General features: G+C 39.5%; 1 protein-coding gene and 1 pseudogene across 3 annotated transcripts in view; one reads left to right on the top strand and one right to left on the bottom strand.

The window, feature by feature from the left end:
- Positions 1–23,999, bottom strand: part of tn (tripartite motif containing protein thin) — a 103,842-nt gene that overhangs the window by 45,310 nt on the left and 34,533 nt on the right. For both annotated transcript variants that reach the window (XM_089729412.1, XM_028176921.2), the window contains exon 3: positions 21,940–22,038. The gene's annotated coding sequence lies outside the window, so the exon portion shown is untranslated. The remainder of the gene's footprint in view (positions 1–21,939; positions 22,039–23,999) is intronic.
- LOC114240184 (uncharacterized) lies at positions 19,505–21,057 on the top strand (annotated as a pseudogene). The gene is made up of 2 exons (XR_016323469.1): positions 19,505–19,753; positions 19,859–21,057. The product of XR_016323469.1 is annotated as an uncharacterized LOC114240184 (transcript).

Here is a 23,999-nt window from a genome sequence, read left to right as displayed (position 1 = left end):
CAAGCATGATGGTCTATACGTTTTATATTTTCCTTGGGACATAACGAGCAGGAAAGTGAGTTTTTTTTTCTTTTTTTTTGCTTACATGGGTGAACGAGCTCACAGACCACCTGATGTTAAGTGGTTACTGGAGCCCATAGACATCTACAACGTAAATGCGCCACCCATCTTGAGATATTATAAGTTCTAAGGTCTCAGTATAGTGACAACGGTCCTACCACCAGAGAAATGGAGGACGCGCTATAACCACTAGTTGTATGATATTTACAAGGATCCAAATATCATAAAAACTACAAAAATTGGACGCTTACGATGGGCAGGACATGTAGTTCGAATAAAGGAGACCAGAATGCCAAGACAACTACTATATGGCAAACCAGGGGGTCGTAGAAGTCATGGCAGACCCAAGCTCCGATGATTAGATGTCGTAGAGCACGACCTGAAAGCTATTGCAGTCAGGAATCTAAAGGAGAAAGCCCTACACAGAGCATTCTGCAGAGACATACTGGACCAAGCTAAGACCCACCCTGGGCTGTAAGGCCTAAGATGATGATGATGATGATTATGTGAACGCTGCATTTTACTATAAACGCCACTCGGCATCCCTATAACTCGTAATTATGTAATTTACGAGATGACAAGCAAAACCGCGAAAGCAAGCAACGAACATCAACAACTATGCATGCTGTTATCATTTAAGGCCTTGTTTATACGAGCGTTTATTTAAATATTTTCGAGATGGAATTAATACTTTATTTATTTATTTATTGTAAAATTATTTATTTACAAGATGACACTGCTAAAACTGTTGTTTTGGCAACAATAAAATTGCGCTATCATATAGAGTATAGAGGGTTATTTGTAGAGTGTTTTAGTTTATCGACATCGAAGACAGGTGATATTATCATAAGAGATTTTAAATATTGTTGTAGTACAATAGGCACATACGAAAATTTGAATTATATCAGTATTTTTAACTTAGCACCCAGTGTAGCACTATTGGGATTAACATGACGCGAGGGGTCATCGACCTCAGGGGACCGCAAGAATTGCCTATAAGTTGTTTTCGTTTATTTTTAATTTTTGTATGTTTTATAAATGAGCGAATCCACGGCCCGTTGCGTATGTTTTACGGAGCTAATCGAGATTTCAACATGAATCCTTAAAATCGTAACTAATGACAGACTCCCGCCTTAAAAAACCAAGATGGTAATAGCTACACGTGCTAATACATAGTTAAGACATAAGTTCTAAGGTCTCAGTATAGTTACAACGGCTGCCCCATCCTTCAAACCGAAACCCATTACTGCTTCACGCAGATATAGGCAGGCTGGTGGTACCTACCCATGCGGACTCACAAGAGGTCCTACCACCAGTGAAAATACTGGTTATTTTAGGTTATTTTATTATAAAGCACAGAAAACGCTGCTTCTGATCTTCCACGCGCTTCGAAAGCAGCGTTCCGAACGCTCGCGTGTTATTCAAGAGCAGAGGCAATTAATCCGGTGGCGCAGCGTCTTTCGCTTTGTTCCCTTCACTTAATTACGTCGCGAACACAGCGGCTTCCGACTCCCGAATGAAGGACACATTATGCGGCACATTAACATGATGAAAATACCTTTTGGCCGCAATGATACATTGAAGGTTTGGTTTGAAGGTCCTTTAAGTTGGTTACTGGATCGCAGACCATTGCTAGATTGCGTTGTGAGTATAAAGGAACCGCAAATAGTAGAAGGCTTGACGATAAATACCCGTGGTCTAAAGATAAAGTCGTCGTGGCCTAACGGATAAGACGTCCGGTACATTCGTGTTGAGCGATGCACCGGTGTTCGAATCCCAGGCGGGTACCAATTATTTTTCTAATGAAATACGTACTCAACAAATGTTCACGATTTACTTCCAACGTGAAGAAATAACATCGTGTAATAAAAATCAAACCCGCAAATATTTAATTTGCGCAATTACTGGTGGTAGGACCTCTTGTGAGTCCGCGCGGGTAAGCACCACCGCCCTGCCTATTTCTGTAATGCGTTTGGTTTGAAGGGCAGGGCAACCGTTGTAACTATACTGAGACCTTAGAACTAATCTCTCAAGGTGGGTGGCGCATTTACGTTCGGGTGGGCTGTGAGCTCGTCCACCCATCTAAGCAATAAAATAAATAAAAACCCACTTGATGTTTGATCTTTGTGATTGAGTGAAGATTGAAGAAGAAGGTAGAAGAGTGAACACAGACGAAGAAGGTAGAAGATGAAGGGCCAAGTCAAGATTGCAAAGTCTTATTGTATCATCCGCTAAAAATTTATCACGACTGACATGCATGATGAAGGAACAAAAACGTTTATAAAAATCTATACATAATATGATTATTTGCATAATTTTTAGTGATAAATGCGCTAAGAGGTACGCATCCGATCACCGTCATATTTATTGACACCGCGACATTTATGTAAAATTATTAATCATTCCAATTTGTAGGAAGGTTTTTGTATTACTTCCTCTGTGTAGACAATCACTCATCTTAGGATATAACTATTGTGGTTTCCTTTGCATTGTATCATGACCGATGCATCCTTTAAATTGGAAATATGATAGATCGTTTCCCAGTATATATGTAGGCGACTCAACTACAGCAGTGATACGTAATACTTAATTGCATTTCAACATCAGACAGACACAGAAAAAAACATTTCTCTCACAACAACTCATATTAACGTTATAAGCAGTTAATCCAAAAGAAAAGTACAATACATTTGTATATTATACGTAATGCATTTCCGCATAGAATTTCATGAAATTCGGTGACGCCGTGACTCGCGGAATGGCAAAAGTGTTTGGGCAAACATTAGCGTGTTTGCTTTCACTCTAGCCACCGTTTGATTTGATGGCCCCTTGTTTACCATAACAGAAGTTTATATCACAAATATTTGGCAAATACACAATGGTTTATAATAACAAAAACTGTTTATCGGACCAAATAATAACATATCGTTGTAAGGATTTTAGTATCGGCCTAATGGTAGTTGTTGTTATTTAATGAATTCTTCAGCTGCGATAGATAAACTAATGTGACTGACTAAGCATTTGTTATTCGTTTTAAATGAACACGTGCTATTTATAAAATGTAAAAGAAAAATAATTTGACATTAGCAACATTCAAATTTTGTTATCTATATAATTAATACGTGAAGCAAAAACTTTGTATCCCTTTTTACGAAAATTGCGCGGACGGAGGAGTATGAAATTTTGCACACTTATAGAGAACTAGCTGACCCGGCAAACGTTGTTTTGCCTTAAATAAGATTTCTAGGGAATTTCTAGTGTAGAAAAAAAAAAAACTTATTGTAAGTGTGTAAGGATGTGGTAAATGAGTGAAAGAGGTATGTAGTGCTGTGAACGATGAGGGAATATATAATAAAAATAACAAAACCTCATTCAACCACATAATACCTCATTATAACAAAAAAAATGTCCAAATAAAAAAAAAAATGTTAGGGGTGGACAACCCTAATCACTTAGGGGTATGAAAAATAGATAGTAGCCGATTCTCAGGCTTACTGAATATGCATAAAAAATTTCATGAGAATCGGTCAAGCGGTTTCGGAGGAGTATGGGAACGAACATTGTGACACGAGAATTTTATATATTAGATATAGAGAAGAAGTGCACAATGCTAATATTTTTTTAAAATAATGCATAAAAGATACATTAAATCAATAAAGAAAACTTAACACACACTACATACCATGTATTTGACGCACACACGCATGCATACTATTTATTGTCAAACTTTTATTCTTGACGTCTGTGGTCAAATTCAGAATAGATTAAATATTGTTTGTCTTTATTAATATTTTTTTATAGTGTAGTAGCCTGTGTAGGCGAAATTTGTGATTATAGAAGTATAAAATACAATCATAATAGTGTACAAACTTACAATTCCAATTAATTATAGTCGAATTTCGACTACTGCGGGACCTCTAGTCATATCAAATACATGTCTGACATAAAAACAAATAATATGTACCATAATGAACAAAGCATTACAAGAAAACTATTAAGACTCAATGCTCACGCGAAACATCACAACACACAAAGCTCAACTTTGAAATAATATTCAGCAAAAGCACCAAGTACACCTATACGCTTAGATGCTTAGCTTGTCTAGTCTGTAACTTCAAATACTCCTAAGAAATACAGAGTCAATAGATACGATAGAAATGACCAAATTTTTTACAAACATAAATTATTAAGTTAATGTATTTAAAAATAAAAATGTTAATTGACAAAACTTGTTTGTGTAATTTGAATATTTTTTAAAGCATTAAACGCAATGTTTAATAGAAGAGTTTGATATCTTTGACCCAAACATATTTGGTGCAATATAACATTGTTTGTTTGCATCATCATTTATCATTTCCATACTGTTGATGTATTATGTGTATATAAGTATATTAGTATGTATTGTATGTAAGTATGTATATTGGTATATAAATATTGGTATATATTTTATATTATATGTAAACGGTATATATTTTGTTTATTGTATGTATATATTTTCTATAATGTATTATCTATAGTACACCGAAACATACCTGCTATATTTTTTTATATTTTCCAGAATTTCTAAAAATTAAACGGTTGTCTGGAAGAGATCGCTTTTAGCGATAAGACCGCCTATTGTACAAATGTATCTGCTTTTTTTGATTGTTTTTTGAATGTAAATTGTGTTTTAGTGTGCAATAAAGTGTATTCTCTCTCTCTCTTTTTCTCTCTCTCAAGGGAATTGAATAACAAAAATTGTAAAAATAATGACGAAACACTAAAATAAACATCTGTTTAGAAATGACATTTCTACTGAGTTCTATATTCTGGTGCTACTCAAGTCCACTCACATTTTCGACTAGACGATATTATACCCTGTTAATAAAATTGGATGAGAGAGCACAGATAGGTCAAAGATGAGACGAGTTGTACTATATAAAACATCCAATAAAGTCTAAATCTCTACGTAGCGCGTAGGTATTCGAAATATTAATTTAACAAAAAACGTATGTGGCAAAGATCAAAGACACATTTATTAAATTTTTGTCATTGGTTTTTTTATTTTTTTATTGGTTAGATGGGTGGACGAGCTCACAGCCCACTTGGTGTTAAGTGGTTACTGGATCCCATAGACATCTACAACGTAATGCGCCACCCACCTTGAGATATAAGGTCTAAGATCTCAGTATAGTTACAACGGCTACCCCACCCTTCAAACTGAAACGCATTACTGCTTCACGGCAGAAATGGGCAGGGTGGTGGTACCCGTGCGGACTCACAAGAGGTCCTACCACCAGTAAGAAATATGTCCCTGCGTTCCCCCGTGGACTGGCTACGGGCTAATCCAGCAATGGGCTATCTAACACTGAAATAATTTTTCAAATCGGACCTGTACTTCCTGAGATTAGCGCGTTCAAACAAACAAACTCTTCAGCTTTATAATATTAGTATAGATTAATAACATAATAAGCAAAAGTTAAAAGTATCATCTTCCAAAAGAGCCACGAAGAACATAAAATACTCCAAGTATAATCCACCATTAAAAGCACTAAATGCCTTAGGACTGTTTTTCTTAAAAGCAACCGCTTCGAGAAAAAACTTTACGCCTAATAAAAATATCATGACTTTAATACATCTTCGATATGTTTCAAACGCTTTGGCTGCCTCTAGCTAAGAGCTTATGGAACTTTTGAGAACGGTTTTGCTTTGCATAAAGGAAAGGGCAATTTCGTATTATTCTTAATACAAATGTGGCGTAGGCATTGTAGTAATTGTTTTTGTCAGCTAAGACCCGTGTGTGTACCTTTTATTTATATATTACTTTCTAAAATCCAATTACTCGCCCAGCTGGTGGTAGGCGTTCACTGTAAGCTCAAAGTAAGCTCTATATTTGTATGTCATATCAAAGTCGTGTTTCCCGCCTTTTACTATTGTTCAATTCATATTTATTATAGTTTGAATAAGAAATGGCGCCCGACTTAAAACGAAATTAGATATTGGCGCCCAACGTGTTGTTAAATTATTCTTAAAGATTCAATTATAATTTTTTCTTTGTAAAGCATTGTTACATTTCAATTGACATGTCTATTAACTATTACGTAATTTAGGTCATCCACCCTACAAACTTAGGTGCAAACTAGCTGGCCCGGCAAACGTTGTTTTGCCATATAAATTATTTCTAGGAAACTGCAGCGCCATCTGCCGGGGTAATTTGTAAATCTAAACCATTCTCGAATCCACCAGAAGGCTCACAGAAAACTTCCTTAAAATCGGTCCAGCCGCTTAGGAGGAGTTCAGTGACAAACACACGCACAGAAGAAATATATATATTAGGATGATACGAACTTACTGGTGGTAGGACCTCTTGTGAGTCCACGTAGGTAGGTACCACTACCCTGCCTATTTCTGCCTTGAAGAAGTAATGAATTTCGGTTTTTTTTTTATTGCTTAGATGTGTGGACGAGCTCACAGCCCACCTGGTGTTAAGTGGTTACTGGAGCCCATAGACATCTACAACGTAAATGCGCCACCCACCTTGAGATATAAGTTGTAAGTGTATAATATAAGTTGTAAGTGAAGGAATAACATCGTGTAATAAAAGTGAAACCCGCAAAATTATAATTTGCGTAATTACTGGTGGTAGGACCTGTTGTGAGTCCGCGCGGGTAGGTACCACCGCCCTGTCTATTTCTGCCGTGAAGCAGTAATGCGTTTCGGTTTGAAGGGTGGGGCAGCCGTTGTAAACATACTGAGACCTTAGGACTTATATCTTAAGGTGGGTGGCGCATTTACGCCGTAGATGTCTATGTGCTCCAGTAACCACTTAACACCAGGTGGAGCTCATCCACCCACCTAAGCAATAAAAAAAATATTCAAAGACGTAAGTGAAAAATGCGCCTTTTTTAAAGCTGGCGAATCCGTTTACCGAATAAATAGACCAGGCTGTGTCCGAATCGGGTGCTTTCAGAGAAGAAGAAGGAGACTGAAAACCTCTTCCGTAACCAACCCGGCGACGATAATCACTCACCATCAGGTGCGCCGTATGCTCTTCTGCCTACTATGGCAACAAAAATACTTAGGTTCATATTGCGTTAACAAAGTGTGTATAACAAAATAACATTATTTTTTATTACTTCATGATATAAATTTTTATTTATCTACATATAAGATAATGCTTTGTATAGACAATATTTGGCTACAGCATTAATTCTCATGTATTACCTAAAGCACCTCAAAAACAATATCGCACAAAGCCTTATAAAGGTGCTATGCAATAAATAAACGCGGTTAAAATAAAAACATAGTACATAACTGTAACCAGTTGCTATTCGAGATAGAGCGCTGCATCAATTTTGATTACATCTCCCATGAATATAGTCAAAAATTTTACTTTATGAAAACTATAAAGGGTTGATGGTTTTCTACGGTTTTTCGATCCGTGGACAAAAATTAAAACATTATTTTACACTTTTTATGGTTACCGACTGTAAGAAACTGTAAATTATTTCAAACGGTGCGAATAATAAAATGAGAATAAAAAAAAGCGTGATATTTCATATATTGATACGCAGGCTGACTTAATGTATTTTACCAGTAAAGTCAGTTCTCAAGTAACTATGTAGTATGTTTTATTTCCGAACATTTAAAGAAGAAAACGCTCACAGCTATTATCAGTGAAGCTGAAGTATACGTATTTTGTGAAAAACCTTTTTTTACGAATACTTTAGTGATTTTATATCTCCTTTGAAATCATACCTTAAAACCGGCTAATTAGATATTTAGGGTCAGCCCGATGATTAAAATTCGATGATGTTGACTGACACCTAAAGATTAAGATTAATTTTACGTATTTCCTTTTCTGTTTTATTATTGACTAGCGACCCGCCCTCGCTTCGCTTCGGAAACATTAAAACACACATTAACTAACCCAAAAAAAAATAAATAAAAAAAAAAAAAAAAGTAGCCTATGTTCATCAGGGACAATGTCGGCTTCTAATGGAAAAATAAGTTTTCAAATCGGTCCAGTAGTTTCGGAGCCTATTCGAAACAAACAAACAAACAAATCTTTCCTCTTTATAATATTAGTATAGATGATAGACTTAGTTGCTTCGCTTGATATAAGTGCACCGGGCGTCGGCTTCATATTCTGTATGGGTCATAACGACCCCAATTGCTAATGAAACATCGTATTTTTTATAGTCCATATAGGCTGACGAGCATATGGCCTACCTGATGGTAAGTGGTTACCGTCGCTCATGGACGTCAGCAATGGCAGGGGCAGAGCCAAGCCGCTGCCTACCGCTTAATACTCTCCACAAGCCTCGTTTGAAGAAAAACACGTCATAGCGCTCGGAAAACACCGTGGAGGGGAGCTCATTCAAGAGCCACATGGTACGTGGCAAAAAAGGTATCATTAGTACCACCAGCTACTTTCATTGGGTTCATATATCATACTAGGACTGGTATCTCACCATGTTTTAGTCGGCTCTTTACAACAACAGCGAGTAGTTCCGTCTTAAGATCCCAGATCGTCGTCTACCCCAGCACCAAAGCAATATGACTGTGCAGTGACCTAGGACGACCCTAATGACGGCAGGTTGTCGCCGCTGTTGTTTCGTTACTCATATGAAATATCCATATACAGCATCATCCTTTGTTAAACAGTAGGTCACTTAGTCAGCCTCCCCCGTGCTGAGGAGAAGCCGGAAAAAATTAGGCTTCGTAAACCCATTTAACTATCCATTAATTTTAAGATTATTATTGTGACAAAATCTATATATTAATACGTGAAGCAAAAACTTCATATCCCTTTTTACGAAATTTGCACGGACGGAGGAGTATGAAATTTCCACACTTATAGAGAATATAGAGAAGAAGTGCACAGTGCTAATATTTTTTTTTAAATAATGCATAATAGATACATTAAATATTACACACACTACATACCATGTATTTGACGCACACACGCATGCATGCTATTTATTGTCAAACTTTTGTTCTTGGCGTCTGTTGTCAAATTGAGAATAGATTAAATATTGTTTGCCTTTGTAATTATTTTTTATTCATAATAGTGTACAAACTTACAATTCCAATTAATTATAGTCGAATTTCGACTACTGCGGGACCTTTAGTTCTCTTAAACACCCAAAAAAAGAAGTCCATAAAACACTTTAAAATGATTAACCAAGTGAATAAGTTCACGTTTCATTCCGAGAAGCCTAATTAACGAACTAGATTACGGCTCTCGTTTACGTGAAATACACATTTCCTTAAATCTCTTTCGTCCTAACTCGGGACACTCTAATTTCATCGCCTCGGAGGAAAAAAAAATTTGCATCCAGCCTTCCCTGTTATTGAGATCATGTGAAACTCCGTCGGCCCCTAGAACGGTCTCATTAAATGTAATGGCTGGCGTAATTGGGTTTTTAACTGACAAATTTTCTTTCTTTTTTTTTTTACTTTAATCCTACTTAGAAAAGAAATCGTAACGAGAATCAAACATGCACGGAGGATGCTCCGCTTAGTAGGTAAAGTTGGAATGAATGAAATGGCGGATATGAGAGGTACGCAGTGAATCTATACTAATATATCTACAGTGGTTTTTACGGATGTTCCGTTATAACTACTGAACCATTAATCCGATTGACTTGAAACTTGGTATCCATGTAGAAAATACATGTATTTAATGGATAGGCTAATATTTATATGAGTGTTGGACTCCCTAATAATAATGACAATAAATAATAATATTACTTTTAAATGCCCAGCGAAGCGGGCGAGTACGGAAAAGAGTGAGAGAGAGAACATACTTTATTGCACACCAAAACATAATTAACATCAGAAAACAGTCAACAAGCAGATACGTTTGTACAATAGGCGGTCTTATCGCTAAAAGCGATCTCTTTCAGACAACCGCTTAATTACCCGAAATTCTGGACAGATAAAGATACAGCAGGTATGTTGCAGTGTACTATTAACAACAGATTATTAAAGAAAATACATACATACAACAAATAGATATACCGTTAAACACAATATGAAATCACTATATGATTTATATTCCAATACACTTACTTGCACATAAATAAATTAACAATATGGATAAACAAGCAAACAACACTAGGCGGATAGGTAATGGTCCTTCGCCATTCTTTTAAAGCAGTTTAAAGTTGGAGCACTTCTCACTGCATCCGGTAGAGAAAAGATTAGGGGACAGTCGTAAATTGCACTGAAATTCTTCAAGCGGTATCGACTTTATTCGTAGTTCGAAAACAATACTTTTTTTTTTTTTTTATGATTGAAAGTTTACTGGTGGCCCGAAGGCCTTTCCAGTTTCACCAGGACAGGTGGGCGAGCAAAGGCTCAGCCAAGAGGGGTGGGATTTGCTAACAACTGCCCGAGCGCCTCCGAAGGAGACCTAACAACTCAAGAGCAATTGTTTCGCGAATGAATCTACTACCGGATCGGAATCGCGACCCGCTGAGAAGATCCGGCGAGAAACTCAGCGGGCTGATGCATGGGTTAGGTTGCACGTCGACCTCTTTGTCGAGTTCGACGAGTACGGTTACCGGGGTCCCTAAGCCTGCCCCTAGTATTAGAGCTGAAGGCATCTAATGCAAAGGTTATTGGATCTGATGGATCCGTAAGGACGTGTCTAGGGCGTCGACGGTGACTGGCTCCTGCATGATCAGGATTCGGAGAGTAGTCAGCGGCGGCAACGATAAGGCGATTATCATGACGCATAGCCTTATCGAAGTATCGTTCCGACGCTGACTTCATGTATTTCCGAATTGATTCGAGGCCCAGGTCGTCGTGTAGGTCAACGTTCCTCACGAACCACGGAGCGCCGACAGCTAACCTGCAAAAGCGGGATTGTAGGGATTGGAGGGTGTCTATGTGTGTGCGGGCCGCGTGAGCGAACACCACACTCGCGTAAGTCATGACGGGCCTTATGCAAGTTTTGTAAAGTGTCACCTTGTTCCGAAGGGACATTTTACTCCGCTTACAGATCATGGGGTAGAGTCTACCGAGAATAAACGCGGCACGGTCACGGACTGATTTTATATGCGGGCGGAATGTCATCGATGCATCCAGGGTAACGCCCAGGTACTTGACCTTCCTGGCCCAGGGTATGGGTTGTCTAAAGAGAGTAATCGGGGGTGTGAGATTCCTCCTCCTAATCCGGGAGGAAATCCGTGTGGAACTTCCCCTCTGAAATAGCACCGCAGTACTTTTCGCTGGGTTGATGTCTATGCGCCATTTTCGGAACCACTGTCCTAGGGCTAGGGCTGCGCTCTGAAGCTTCTTCGCGATTAGGGACTTATTTCTACTAGAATAGTAAACAGTCGTGTCGTCGGCGAATAAAGCTAAATGGGTCGGCGGCGACCGGGGAATATCGTTGACGAATAAGCTAAATAGGAGGGGTGAGAGGACAGAGCCTTGCGGGACTCCAGCTGTGAGAGGTCGTGGGGAGGAGCGGGTTCCCTCGACTCGATATCGAAAAGAGCGGTTCGACAAGAAGTCCCGTATGATGAGCACGAGACTATCCGGCACGCCCATGTTGAATAGTTTGAAAATCAAACCATTGTGCCAGACTTTGTCGAACGCTTTTGCGACGTCGAAGAAGAGAGCTCCCGTGTATAACGGTTTTGGTCGATTAAGCCCCACAAGAATGTGCTCCGTGAGGCGGTGCACCTGTTGAACGCATGAGTGATTTGTACGGAATCCGAATTGTTCATCGATGAGAATGCCCTTGGATGAGACGAAATCTCTGAGGCGCTTGTAGAGCAGACGCTCATACAGTTTGCCTAGAGACATGAGGAGGCTAATCGGGCGGTAGCTCGTCGGATGATTTTTTGGTTTACCGGGTTTATGTATGCCGATAACGTCCGCTTCTTTCCACACCGCGGGAAAGATACAGTTCGCCATAGCGGCATTGAAAATAGATGCCAACATCACGATGAGTTGGACGGGTAGAAGTTTAATAGCGCGGTTAGATATACCGTCGGAACCGGGAGCCTTGCGAGGACGTAGGTCTTTGATCAAGTCTTTAACTTCCATCGGGGTGACGGGTGGTAACGCATCCGAGGGTGGCAAGGAGGCTCTGCGTTCTACCTCACTGTCTACTAATTCTACATGAATAAGGTCCACGGATTGAGTGCTGGACGTGCACTGGGTTTGCAATGTATCGGCCAGCAGCTCTGCTTTTTCGTCATCATCAAAGGCCGCGAGTCGGCCTGAGGGGCCTACGAGGGGGGGCATAGTTACTACCGTATCCGATTTGAGAGTACGAGCTAAGCGGTAGTAAGACCTTTGGGAGGGCGCGAGTCCTTCTAAGAAATCAGACCATCTGGCATCTCGGACTTCGGCGATGCGAGACTTTACGTCGCGTTGTAGGGCACGCATTCGAATACGATTTTCCGCGGTAGGATACCTGTCGTAGGCGCGTATCGAGGCGTTCTTAGCTCTAAGGAGTTCCCTAATATCGTCGGACAATTTGAAGCGGTGAAGGAAGTCCTCCGCTACAACTTGTTTCGATGACCTATCTAATGTCGAGGTGATGTGTGATGTTAAGATGTCTATGGCTTCAGCGGTATCCTGAGGAGACGGGGTAGAGTCCGGGTTAAACGGGAGCGATGGTGGATCAGATTCAGCCAGGCTGATGCCCAGCGTGTGCCAATCCACCACAGTCCTCGTGACGGGAACGGAATCGGGAGCGCGACCGAGCTTCATGACGACGGGACGGTGGTCTGAATCTAACTCTGAAACTACTTCGATCGAGTGTAAGCGCAGAGTTACGTTTTTTAATAACGCTATGTCGAGTATATCCGGGCGATGCGCGATATTTAGCGGGTAGTGAGTCGGGGTTAACGGAGCGACGATATCGAAGGCGAGATCATCGACTAACGCGTCAAGCCGCCTGCCATTCGGGGTTGTGGTGTGTGAGTTCCACCTGATGTGTTTACAATTTAGGTCGCAATGCAGGGCTCTTCTATAGTAAATAACGGTACCACCACCACGGGCAGAGAGCCTGTCGTTCCTGACCATGTTATAGTTCGCGATTTTAGGGTCACGGCGCGCGGGCTTAAGCAGGGTCTCCTGCACTAAGAAAATGTCAATTTGATGGTCACGCAAAAAATCACAAACCTGATCACGTTGATTTGCGAGACCGTAAGCGTTAAAAAATCCTATTGTTACGGATAAGGGTTTTATTCTACTAATGTACGCCATTGATTACCGGCGGAGTGAGGGGAGGACGTACGTATTTAACGACGCGTATACGTCAGCGTATTCTTGCACAACGGCGATGAAATGTTGTGCAGTGGAGGCGGCGCGAATGGCGTCACCCAAAGCGTTAACACGCTCAAAGTTGATCGACTGAAAAAAGTCGATCGCTAGAGCGAGATTTTCGGACGCGGTCGGAGGGCAGGTCGCGGGGGAGGGACGTATCGCGGGGGTGGGACGAGTCGCGGGGGAGAGAGTTGTAGCCGTGTTCGTGTACGGCAACGGTTTAGCCCAAGCCGAGACGCTGGGCACCGACGCCGGCACGAAAGCAGGCTTAGCCTTCGGCACAGAGGGTACCGTGGCTTTGATGTCTGGGCCGGAAGCTCGGAGGCGGTTTTGACGGGCGACGCGGCGATTTATTTTTGAAGCTCGGGGGCATCCACGGTAGTTCGCGGGGTGACCTTGTGTTCGGCACAGGACACAGCTAGGCGGTTCCGTCGCGGTTTTTTGGTCGCGAGCGCAGAGGGCCGTGGCGTGATCGCCCAAACACTTAACACATCGGGGGCGCGCGTGACAGTTACGGGAAGAGTGCCCGTACAGTTGGCAGTTATGGCACTGACTAGGAGTGCCTTTTTTATGGGGGACTTCGACGGCAATACCGGAGAGCCTACAGACGGTCCGAATGTTAAAAATTTGCTTACCCTCGGGGGTAGGCTGGAGGGCGACTAAAACCATATTGTATGGCTCCCTACCGCGGCCGGTGTGCATGCGGTGCACGGAATTTACTGGTAGGCCTTGTTCTATCAGATCTGCCTTGACGAGATCGGCATCTAGCTCCTTCGGGATTCCACGTATGACAACGCGGAGTTCGCGCTCCTCCTGGAGCGTATAAGTGTGGAAACTTATACGCTCCTTTCGGAGGTAACTTGAGAGGGCCCTATGGTCGTCGGGTGTCGTTACTTTTATTTGAATCCCGTTGGCGAGATTACGGGCGCTGGCAAAATTAATATTTTTGGCCTTAAGGGCCAGGGAAACTCGGTCCCAAGCTGCCTTCTCTTGAAGGATAACCGGGGGAGGGGTCTGAGTTTTAGATTGCGCCACCGGTCGCGGCGACGGAGTGGCACGGGCTGGAGGCGCAACGGGAGTCTGAGGGCGGGGGCGCGACGCGTTCGCGGCTTTGCTAATTTTAGCGGCCGCGAGAGCTCGAGACTCCGCGGCACGCTTCTTACCCTTTTGTACCAGGGTGAATCCATCCGTCGATGAGGCGGGGGCGAGGTCGACCTCCATCTCCGAGTCAGAGTCGGAGGACGAGGAGGCGGGCGCAGGTGACCTACAAGCAGGAGTTTTGGAGGGCGCGACGGAGGCCGCGGATGATCGCGCTGCTGGAACGGTGGCCACGGCGGACGACGCAGTAGTTTTACTCGCCAGTATAGGCGACGCGGGAACGGCAGGCACGACGGAGGCTGCGGTGCTCGATGTAGACGCTTTGCACGCAGGTACAGGCGACGCAGGAGCAGCGAGCACGGCGGAGTCTTCGAGAGAGCTCGCAGTGTGATTGGCCTTGAAAGCCAGAAACTCTGAGGCGAGCTGTGGGTGACGAAGTCGGAGGAATTCCACGAATACAGCGTCCATGATCGCTGAGTACCCAGGTGGGGCGGCCCCGGGTCTTGAAAACACTCGCCTTGCGGCGAGGCCCCAACTTCTCGGACCTGAGCGGTTCTATTGAACACAGGTGGCAATGCGGCGCGATTACTACAGGACAAAGAAAAAGCACAACAAAACAGAAATTACAAAAAGAAGCAAAACAAATAAATACTTGCAGGAAAACACTTTGTCGGCAAATGTTCCACGAACACAAAAATAACTAAAACAAAACAAATAAAAGCTTCCAGGAAACACACTTGGTCGGCAGATGTATCACGAACACAGGCCGCGCGAACAATGGCCGGGCTAACAAAAGCCGGGCGAACAAGGACCGGGCGATCGAGTGGACGATGAGCACGTCCGCACGTGACGGGTGCCTCTATCGGAATGAAAAACAATACTCAAACCCGCAAGGCTGGTACCAATTTTTCGAACTAAATGACTGAACGAATGACTTCCACGGTGAAGGGATAAAATTTTGTAATAAAAATTCAAACCGGCATAGCATTAATTTGCATTATTACCGATGGTATGGTGTCTTTTTTTTATTGCTTAGATGGGTGGACGAGTTCACAGTCCACCTGGTGTTAAGTGGTTACTGGAGCCCATAGACATCCACAACGTAAATGCGCCACCCACTTTGAGATATGGCTCACTGGTGGTAGGACCTCTTGGGAGTCCACACGGGTAGGTACCACCACCCCGCCTATTTCCGCCGTGAAGCAGTAATGCGTTTCGGTTCGAAGGGTGGGGTAGCCGTTGTAACTATACTGAGATCTTAGAACTTATATCTCGAGGTGGGTGGCGCATTTACGTTGTAGATGTCTATGGGCTTCAGTAACCACTTAACACCAGGTGGGCTGTGAGCTCGTCCGTCCATCTAAGTAATAAAACAATTTTAAAAGATATAAGTTCTAAGGTATCAAGTAAGTTACAACAGCTGCCCCACCCTTCAAATCGGAACGCATTACTGCTTCACGGCAGAAATAGGCAGGGTGGTGGTACCCACCCGCGCGGACTCACAAGAGGTCCTGCCACCAGTAATTATGCAAATTATAATTTTTGCGGGTTTGATTTTTATTACACGATGTTATTCCGTGGAAGTGAATCGTGAACATTTGATGAGTAAGTATTTCATTAGAAAAATTGGTACCCGCCTGAGATTCGAACACCGGGTGCATCGCTCAACACGAATGCATCGGACGTCTTATCCCTTAGGCCACGACGACTTGACTGTGAGTCCGCATGGGTAGGTACCATGGCACTGCCTATTTCTGCCGCGAAATAGTAACGCTATCCGCCTTAAAGCGTAGGACAGCCATTTAACTATAATATACAACTGAGATTTGGACCTCATGTCTCAAAGTGGGTGACGACATGTCTATGAGCTCCGGTAGCCCCTTAATAACGATTGGGCCGTAAGCTCATTCAACCATCTAACTCAAGGCCAAAATGGAACGAGATATAGCAGTATTTCTGTGTAATTTTTAAAGAGAAATCCGAAGAAAAATTCATGTTACAAAAGCATTTCTAAGTATAATTTATAATCCCCGCGGATTAAAGCTTTGAAAGTTATGAATACGATATGGTTTTAATATAAAAAAATCGTTGTTTAGTATCTTATTTCTTACTTCTTATCTTATCTTACAAATTTTATATTGTATTTTTATTAAATTATTCTTATTTTTCTGATTTCAAGATGTTATCGACTATTGCACTGTCGATTGCACTTATAATTGAGGTAACATCTGTCATGTAATCTATATATTAATACGTAAAGCAAAAACTTTGTATCCCTTTTTACGAAAATTGCGCGGACGGAGGAGTATGAAATTTTCCACACTTATAGAGAATATAGAGAAGAAGTGCACAACGCTAATACTTTTTTAAAATAATACATAAAAGATCAATTAAATCGATAAAGAAAACATTACACACACACACACACATGTATTTGACGCACACACGCATGCATACTATTTATTGTCAAGCTTTTGTTCTTGACGTCTGTTGTCAAATTGAGAATAGATTAAATATTATTTGTCTTTGTTAATATTTTTTATAGTGTAGTCTTGGCGAAATTTGTGATTAAAGAAGTATAAAATACCATTTGATTAGTGTACAAACTTACAATTCCAATTAATTATAATTGAATTTCGACTACTACGGGACCTCTAGTTATTGTTAATTTGTCAATCTGTATATATTATAATAATGAATCTGCGTAATGTATGTAATCGCATAGCTTCAGAACGCCGGCAACAAACTAGATAACTATTTTTTGGTTGTGTTTGTTATCATTAGCAGAAGGTTCTTATGAAAAAAAAATTAAAAAAATCGCGCGGAAAATTAGAAAATTCAAGAAAACTTAACCACAATATTAAATTTTGTAATGTAACTCTATGGCGTTTGACATAACGTTGACAAAGCGCTTGCTAAAAACATCCAGATTAGTATAAAAGAAAATTCCATAAAATCAATAATAAATTTTAATCCTCGAAGCGAACCGAGGGCGGGTCGCTAGTGTTTTATATTGACGATCACTTTGTGGGTGTAACTAAATAAATAAATAAAAGCTTATCTTAGTTCTCGGTTAGTATCTTATAGCACTTTTGTGACTTGAGTATAAAATCGTGTTTGGGTTTGTCAAAACTGTTTTAATTGTATAAATTATGGAGGACCGGATATGCCCTGAGGAGACTATTATCAATATGAGAACTTACGACTTGAATTTAAAACACATAGGGAGGGAACGTAAATTCATCTCTCCTCATTCGACATCCAACTTATCAGCGTCTTGGGCTGAGCGTATTTATCACGCCGCGTTCAATACAGAGGCGGCTGTAATATTATTATGCAAAGCAAGGGAGTTTGTTTGAAACGCAAGAAATTCGATAGCAAGGAGAACAAAGAGAGATTTTTTATTTCAACAGGATGAACGCTTCGTCGATTTATTGTTTGTAATGAATTACCCCGCAGGATGGGTGAGAGTTTAAAAAATACTCTTTATTTTTGGAGTGACCAAAAATTGTTTGACGACTTAGAAGGTTTTTTTAATTTTTTTGTTTGTATGTTTAGACGGGTGGACGAGCTCACAGCCCACCTGGTGTTAAGTGGCTACTGGAGTCCATGGACATCTACAACGTAAATGCGCCACTCACCTTGAGATATAAGTTCTATGGTCTCAGTATAGTTACAGCGGCTGCCCCACCCTTCAAACCGAAACGCATTACTGCTTCACGGCAGAAATAGGTAAGGTTGTGGTACCTAACCTACCCGGTTATACTGCTTTAACAACGTAGGTGGGCACGTGGTATAAATCGAAGAAGATCAGAGAAAGCGTAATAATTTAATGGATAAGTCTTCTATTGTAACTTAGATCGAAATTTCAGTCAGATGACAAGTTCTTTGTGAAAGCACGTATCTATAATTTGTTCGCGTATGAGATTCGTGGAATGTAAGTATAACGCGTAACTAAATCAAACCCGTTAATAGAAACATAAAACTGGTGGTACCGATTAGCTGGGGAAGGTACAGCCATCCAGCTAAGTTTGCGCCGCGAAGTGATCTTTCTTTCATTTTGAAAGATGGGACAGTACTTTTGAAACTTCGAGCTTTTGGCTTATAAAGGGGTGGGGTATTCGCCTTGTTATCAGCACTAAGGAACACAAAGCAAGGAGGAGGAATTCTTAATAGTTAATAATGGTAGATATGCTGGTTAAATACAGTAAATACCACTATGAGACACTAGGCCCAACTCAAAATTCTTCAGTATAATAGTTGTAACAGATATACAGACAACTCCTTTGCAACTAACACAATCTATTTTATTGTAGAATCTTGTTTTAAAATATTGAAATCTGAAACTGTGAATTTGGAGTATACGTTATGGTGCATTTATGCCTTATTATATTGTTATGTTACCCATAAAATATTATTTGCTAGTATAAAGTTTTATATGGTTTGAAAATGGAGTTTAAATATGCCATTCATACTAATTAACTTTGTCTATATCCTTTGATTATCTAAGCATATTTATAGACCAATATTGGAATTGATTCAAATTTTTTTATCGTCGACACTCAATAAGAATTAAAAATATATATATTTTATTAAAACTACTTTCAACTTTTCATTCTCCATTATAATGTTAATATTCATTAATCGAATCGCAATAAAACGGAGAATTCGCATATCGACGGCAAAAAGCAAACCTGCTGTAACCCACATCAGTCACGATTTTTTTTTATTTCATATTTGGAATCAGAAAAAAAACTCAGTCGAATGGTTCTATTCCCGTGGCTCAACGACGATTAGAAATTTTTGTACAGCAATAGAATTAATCCTATTTTTTCAAAAAGACAACTGGTTACTTGAAGTAAATAACATGAAAAACAGCATTTTTCTAGCATTTGTTATTTACACCAACTTTGCTTTTCCTAATAAAGTAATCATTGTAGTTACAGCACCGTTGTATGCTGGTTAGTGCGGTTTACAGAAAAATTGCATATTATTTTTTAGCAAGGTACCACGTTTACGACATTTAGTATATAATAAACAATTGATCCTTGTAGTGTACTACAAGAATAACAACTATGATATTGTAGACAATCGCTAATTACGGCAACATAAACACATAAAAGTTTTTAGATTCCTGTTATCTATGCCATTTTTAATACAATATTACTGTGTTGATTATGTGCGTTTACCGCCATTAAATACGCGCGCTCGCGCTCACTTGGTCGCGGCTTACCGCGTCGCTCAGTCGCTTCGCGGCACCCAGGAAGGTATAACGTATTTGCTGTTACTGTGTGTCTTCGCGGAATTGGAGTGACTTTAAAAGGTAAGTATTGTTCTTGTTATTATATAATTTAAAAATGTTATGTTAGTTAGTTTCCTACCTACTGCAAAGCAAGTTCGTATAACTATAAACATTAATTGATTTCAGATGTCTAAACGCCGTCTTGATTGGAAAGAATCGCTAAAACCGGATGTTACTGTTGGCAAAAAAAGAGGAAAAATAAACATTTTAAAAGATGAAACCTATGAAATTGAAAATGGTAAATTGACTCTTGTGTCTAGTATTAAGACTAAAAAGACATCCACGCAAACAAATACGATTAATAAAAATAATACCATACAAGAATGCACAAGTACACTCAGGTCAGAAATTTGTACTCCTGAAATGTCTCATGTTGAAGAAAAATTTCAATTTATGAACAATGATGTGGTCCCCACTAACAATGATACTGATACACAAAAACAGGACAATGAGAATATTGAAATGACTCCCCGACAGTTATCACGTAGATTAGATGTAGAAAATTTAACTCCAACATTCAGATAACCCGACTGTTTTTTAGCAGAAACTAAAGAAGTGATGAAAATTATTACACCAGTAAAATTATTCCCTACACCATCCAAGACGCATATAAAAGAAGCCTTTAAAATTATTCCTCCGTACGATTCTGAAGAAAATGAGGAAATTAAACATAATTTTAGTAATTTAAATAACATTACATTAGCGTTGAATGAACAGAATCATGAGGATAATAATGGTGAAGGGAAATTTTCTCTAGACTTAGACTCTAGACAAATACACAACGAGCCTAGATCAGAAAATGAGGCTAGTAAAGACCACCATGAAATTGTAAAACAATGTTATATTGAATTTGGTGATGATATAATTAGTATAGCCGAAGATGAGACGGTCTCTGTCTTACCCAGACCCACGAACGAAACATCAATGTCTAGATCTGATGTCAAAGCTATCAATTTCAAAACTAAGTATTGCTACCTTCAAGAATCAAGAACCCAACTTGATGTATATTAAAAATTCAATGTTACCTGACGCAGAAACCATAACAATTCCTTTGAGTCCATTAAAAAATACAAATTGTTTGAAGGATATGTTATACCCTACAGCATTAGGAATATCTGCCAAAAAATACAAGGATTTAACGAGTCTAGTCAATAAAAATATAATTCCTTCAAGGTTTGCTGCAGAATACAAAAATTTAAAAGTAAGCATTAAAGCAAAGGATTACTTAATGGACACAGATGAAGAAGACATACAAGAAATAGATAGTGCAAATTGATTTAAAAATTGTTAAACTGATTACATTTTGATTTTATGATATTTTATAATGTTTTTAATTTACCCTAAAATAATTTATTTATTCAACATTTATTGTTCACAAAACATACATAAACTTTTGTTTTTGTTCTTTCCAGATAATTTCCAGATAAATATTTTATTTTGTTCTCACAAAATAAATAAATTTCCATAGTTACAGCGTTATGTTTTACCATCCTTTCAGTATTTCTAGCAGTAACGACAAATGAAATGCATCTAGTTATACACAAGAATATCATTTACTTCAGAATTGACACAGATAATTTATTGGTTTATGTAATTACATCAAATATTCTTTGCGCATAAATGTTTGATTTTGAGTCTCCCATACATTTATATGCTTCATTTACAGCAAATTTACGTAACAGACAAAAAGTTGCTATTGTTGTAACCAACACAAACACATAATAAAACTTACTTCTGGTAAAATCTTAGTATTCGGCTTGATAGAAAACAAAAAAATACATTTTGGTTCTTAAAATGATACTTCTAAGTTTTATAGTTTAGGAGATTTTTTTTTTTTTTTAAATAAATAATTTTCTTTTGCCTCTGGTGAACATTTTTCATTTTGTGGGTTATAGCAGGTTTGCTTTTTGCCGTCGATATCTAAATAATAATGTTATGTAGCTGAAGTATTTGTTAGTAATCTTATATATTACTTCTGTGCGTGTGTTTGTCACTGAAGTCCTCCTAAACGGCTGGACCGATTTAAATGATTTTTTTTGTATGCGTTTGGCTTAGATTCACTAATCAGCCCAGCAGATGGCGCTGCAGTCGGTATCTAGGTTATCTATCTATACTACAACTAAATGGCTGGATCGAGTTGAATGAATTTTTGCAGGACAATGTCTGCCGGGTCCGCTAGTAAGTACATAAAAATAAATTACACTTACTGCTTTGTAGTACTTTCAGCAGTGGCGGGCCCGACCTATTTGGTGGGCCCGCACGCGGTTCTCCTTCGAGTACTTTCTACTATCGGTTGGATTCTAATCCTGTGAACAAAAGAAAACTATAAGGCGGATTGGTAAAAATCACATGCGTAAAATGCAACTAAATAATCGATCGGAGAATGGCCAGCACTACTCTCTGCCTATATACACTAACTCCATATATACACGCCAACTGGAATTCAATTATGATAGAACGTATTGCGAAGCGGTATGACTAATTGGCACTGCTATTCTGCCTGTTTTTGCCGTGAAGTAGTTTTGGTTTGATACAGCCAATATATTTATCAGCTGTAGCAAGATACGCCTCTCACCTTGTGATAGCTATGGGCTGTGGCAGCTATTTGATGATGTAGCGGGGGAGTCACAACCTCAGCTATGAGGAAAGTGACACGAAGGGGAGAATGCAAATACTTAACTATTTAGATTGGTAGTGAGCCGTCTGCCGATTTGCAACTTTAATCAATAAATAAATAACCATCTAAAGGACCCTAAAAGACCGAAATGAAAATAGATTTAAGACGATTGAATGCCAAATGCTCAGATAAGAGGCAACCCAAAAGATTTTTATAAAGAATAATAGAAACATACCATTTTTATTTTTTTATATATTTTTTTAATTTATTGATGCACAAAACAAATTACAATCATTACAGTACATATCAGCTAAATCGTTCAAGAAGTACCTAGATCTAATCTGGATTGCAATCTAAATAGTATGTGCACTCAGCAAATCCATTTGAATGTACATAGCTTTGGCTATTGAAAACACAATTGAAATTACAAATATTGGTAACTAGCCATTGTTAAATAGGATATCCTTCACACATCTGACGAATCCCCTGAGTCTAGGTTCAAAGATTCATTCAAGTTGCTATTAACGTATAAGTTTATACTAGATGATGACCGAGCCTTGCTCGATTTTTTTTTTTTGATAACGCCATCTTGTTGTTTCTTTAAAACGGTTAGTTGGCCTCAATTAAGAAAAATAGTATTATTATTCGCCAATAGATGTCGGGAAGAGTTGATTATTGAAAATACGAATAAAACAACATTTTCTGAAAATAAATCGTAGATAAATCAATTTATCGCCCCCGAAATCCCCTGTATACTAAATTTTATGAAAATCGTTGGAGCCGTTTCCGAGATTCAGATTATATATATATTAATATACAAGAATTGCTCGTTTAAAGGTATAAATAAATAAAATTCTAGGAACAATATGCATTACAATCAGAGATGAAAAAATGGACCAGAGTAGATAACGAAAAAAAACCTTTAGTGTAGTTCCATGAGTGGTACCGAACGCGAGCATGTCGCATTGTGGATCGGAGGCTTTATTTCTTTTGTGCTCTATCTCGGCATCCGCAGACTCGCGAGGCTGGCAAAATGCCAACAAGCTTTCCGCTAGCTTAAGACGTAAGCTTGGGCGTATTATAAAGAGTATGTTGCTTGCTTGTGAGCAGTAACCGTGCGTCGAAGTCTTAGTGGAAGGAATCTACTGGTTTCACGCGAGAATGGTTCTTAAGATGAAGGTTGTGTGGTTTCCTTTGTCAATACACGTTTTGTTAACAAATTCCGGCCGAAATGCCCAAGCTAATGACCAAATTGTTCCAATTGTTGGCCACAAAAAATACAAAAACAAAACGATAGACATCTGTCTGTTTCATTTTATTATGTCGGCATTTTTGTTGCCAGATGAGATCAAGGCTTCAGGTTATTTGCAACGTATGTGATATAGCATCACAATATGGTTGCCGCTATCCACTTTGAGAAATAAGAACCTCGTGCTCTGGTACTAACGTAAAGCTGGGTCGATCAAGATTTGTTTGCTCATATATACATGTGAGGTTTTCTATTCAGGCTGGGCCAGTAAAACGGTGGATGAATTGACACAAACTTGATTGTTTATTTCGTCTTAATCGTCTTAAATCTATTTAACTAAAATATAAACGTCTTTCGTGTTCTGAGTTACACCGAGTCTGTCTGCTGTTGCGTCCGGCAAC

This window comes from Bombyx mandarina, chromosome 08 (assembly GCF_030267445.1).
Source record: "Bombyx mandarina strain Sakado chromosome 08, ASM3026744v2".
NCBI classification, from domain to species: Eukaryota; Metazoa; Arthropoda; class Insecta; order Lepidoptera; family Bombycidae; genus Bombyx; species Bombyx mandarina.
This window is presented reverse-complemented; position numbering and strand designations above follow the sequence as displayed.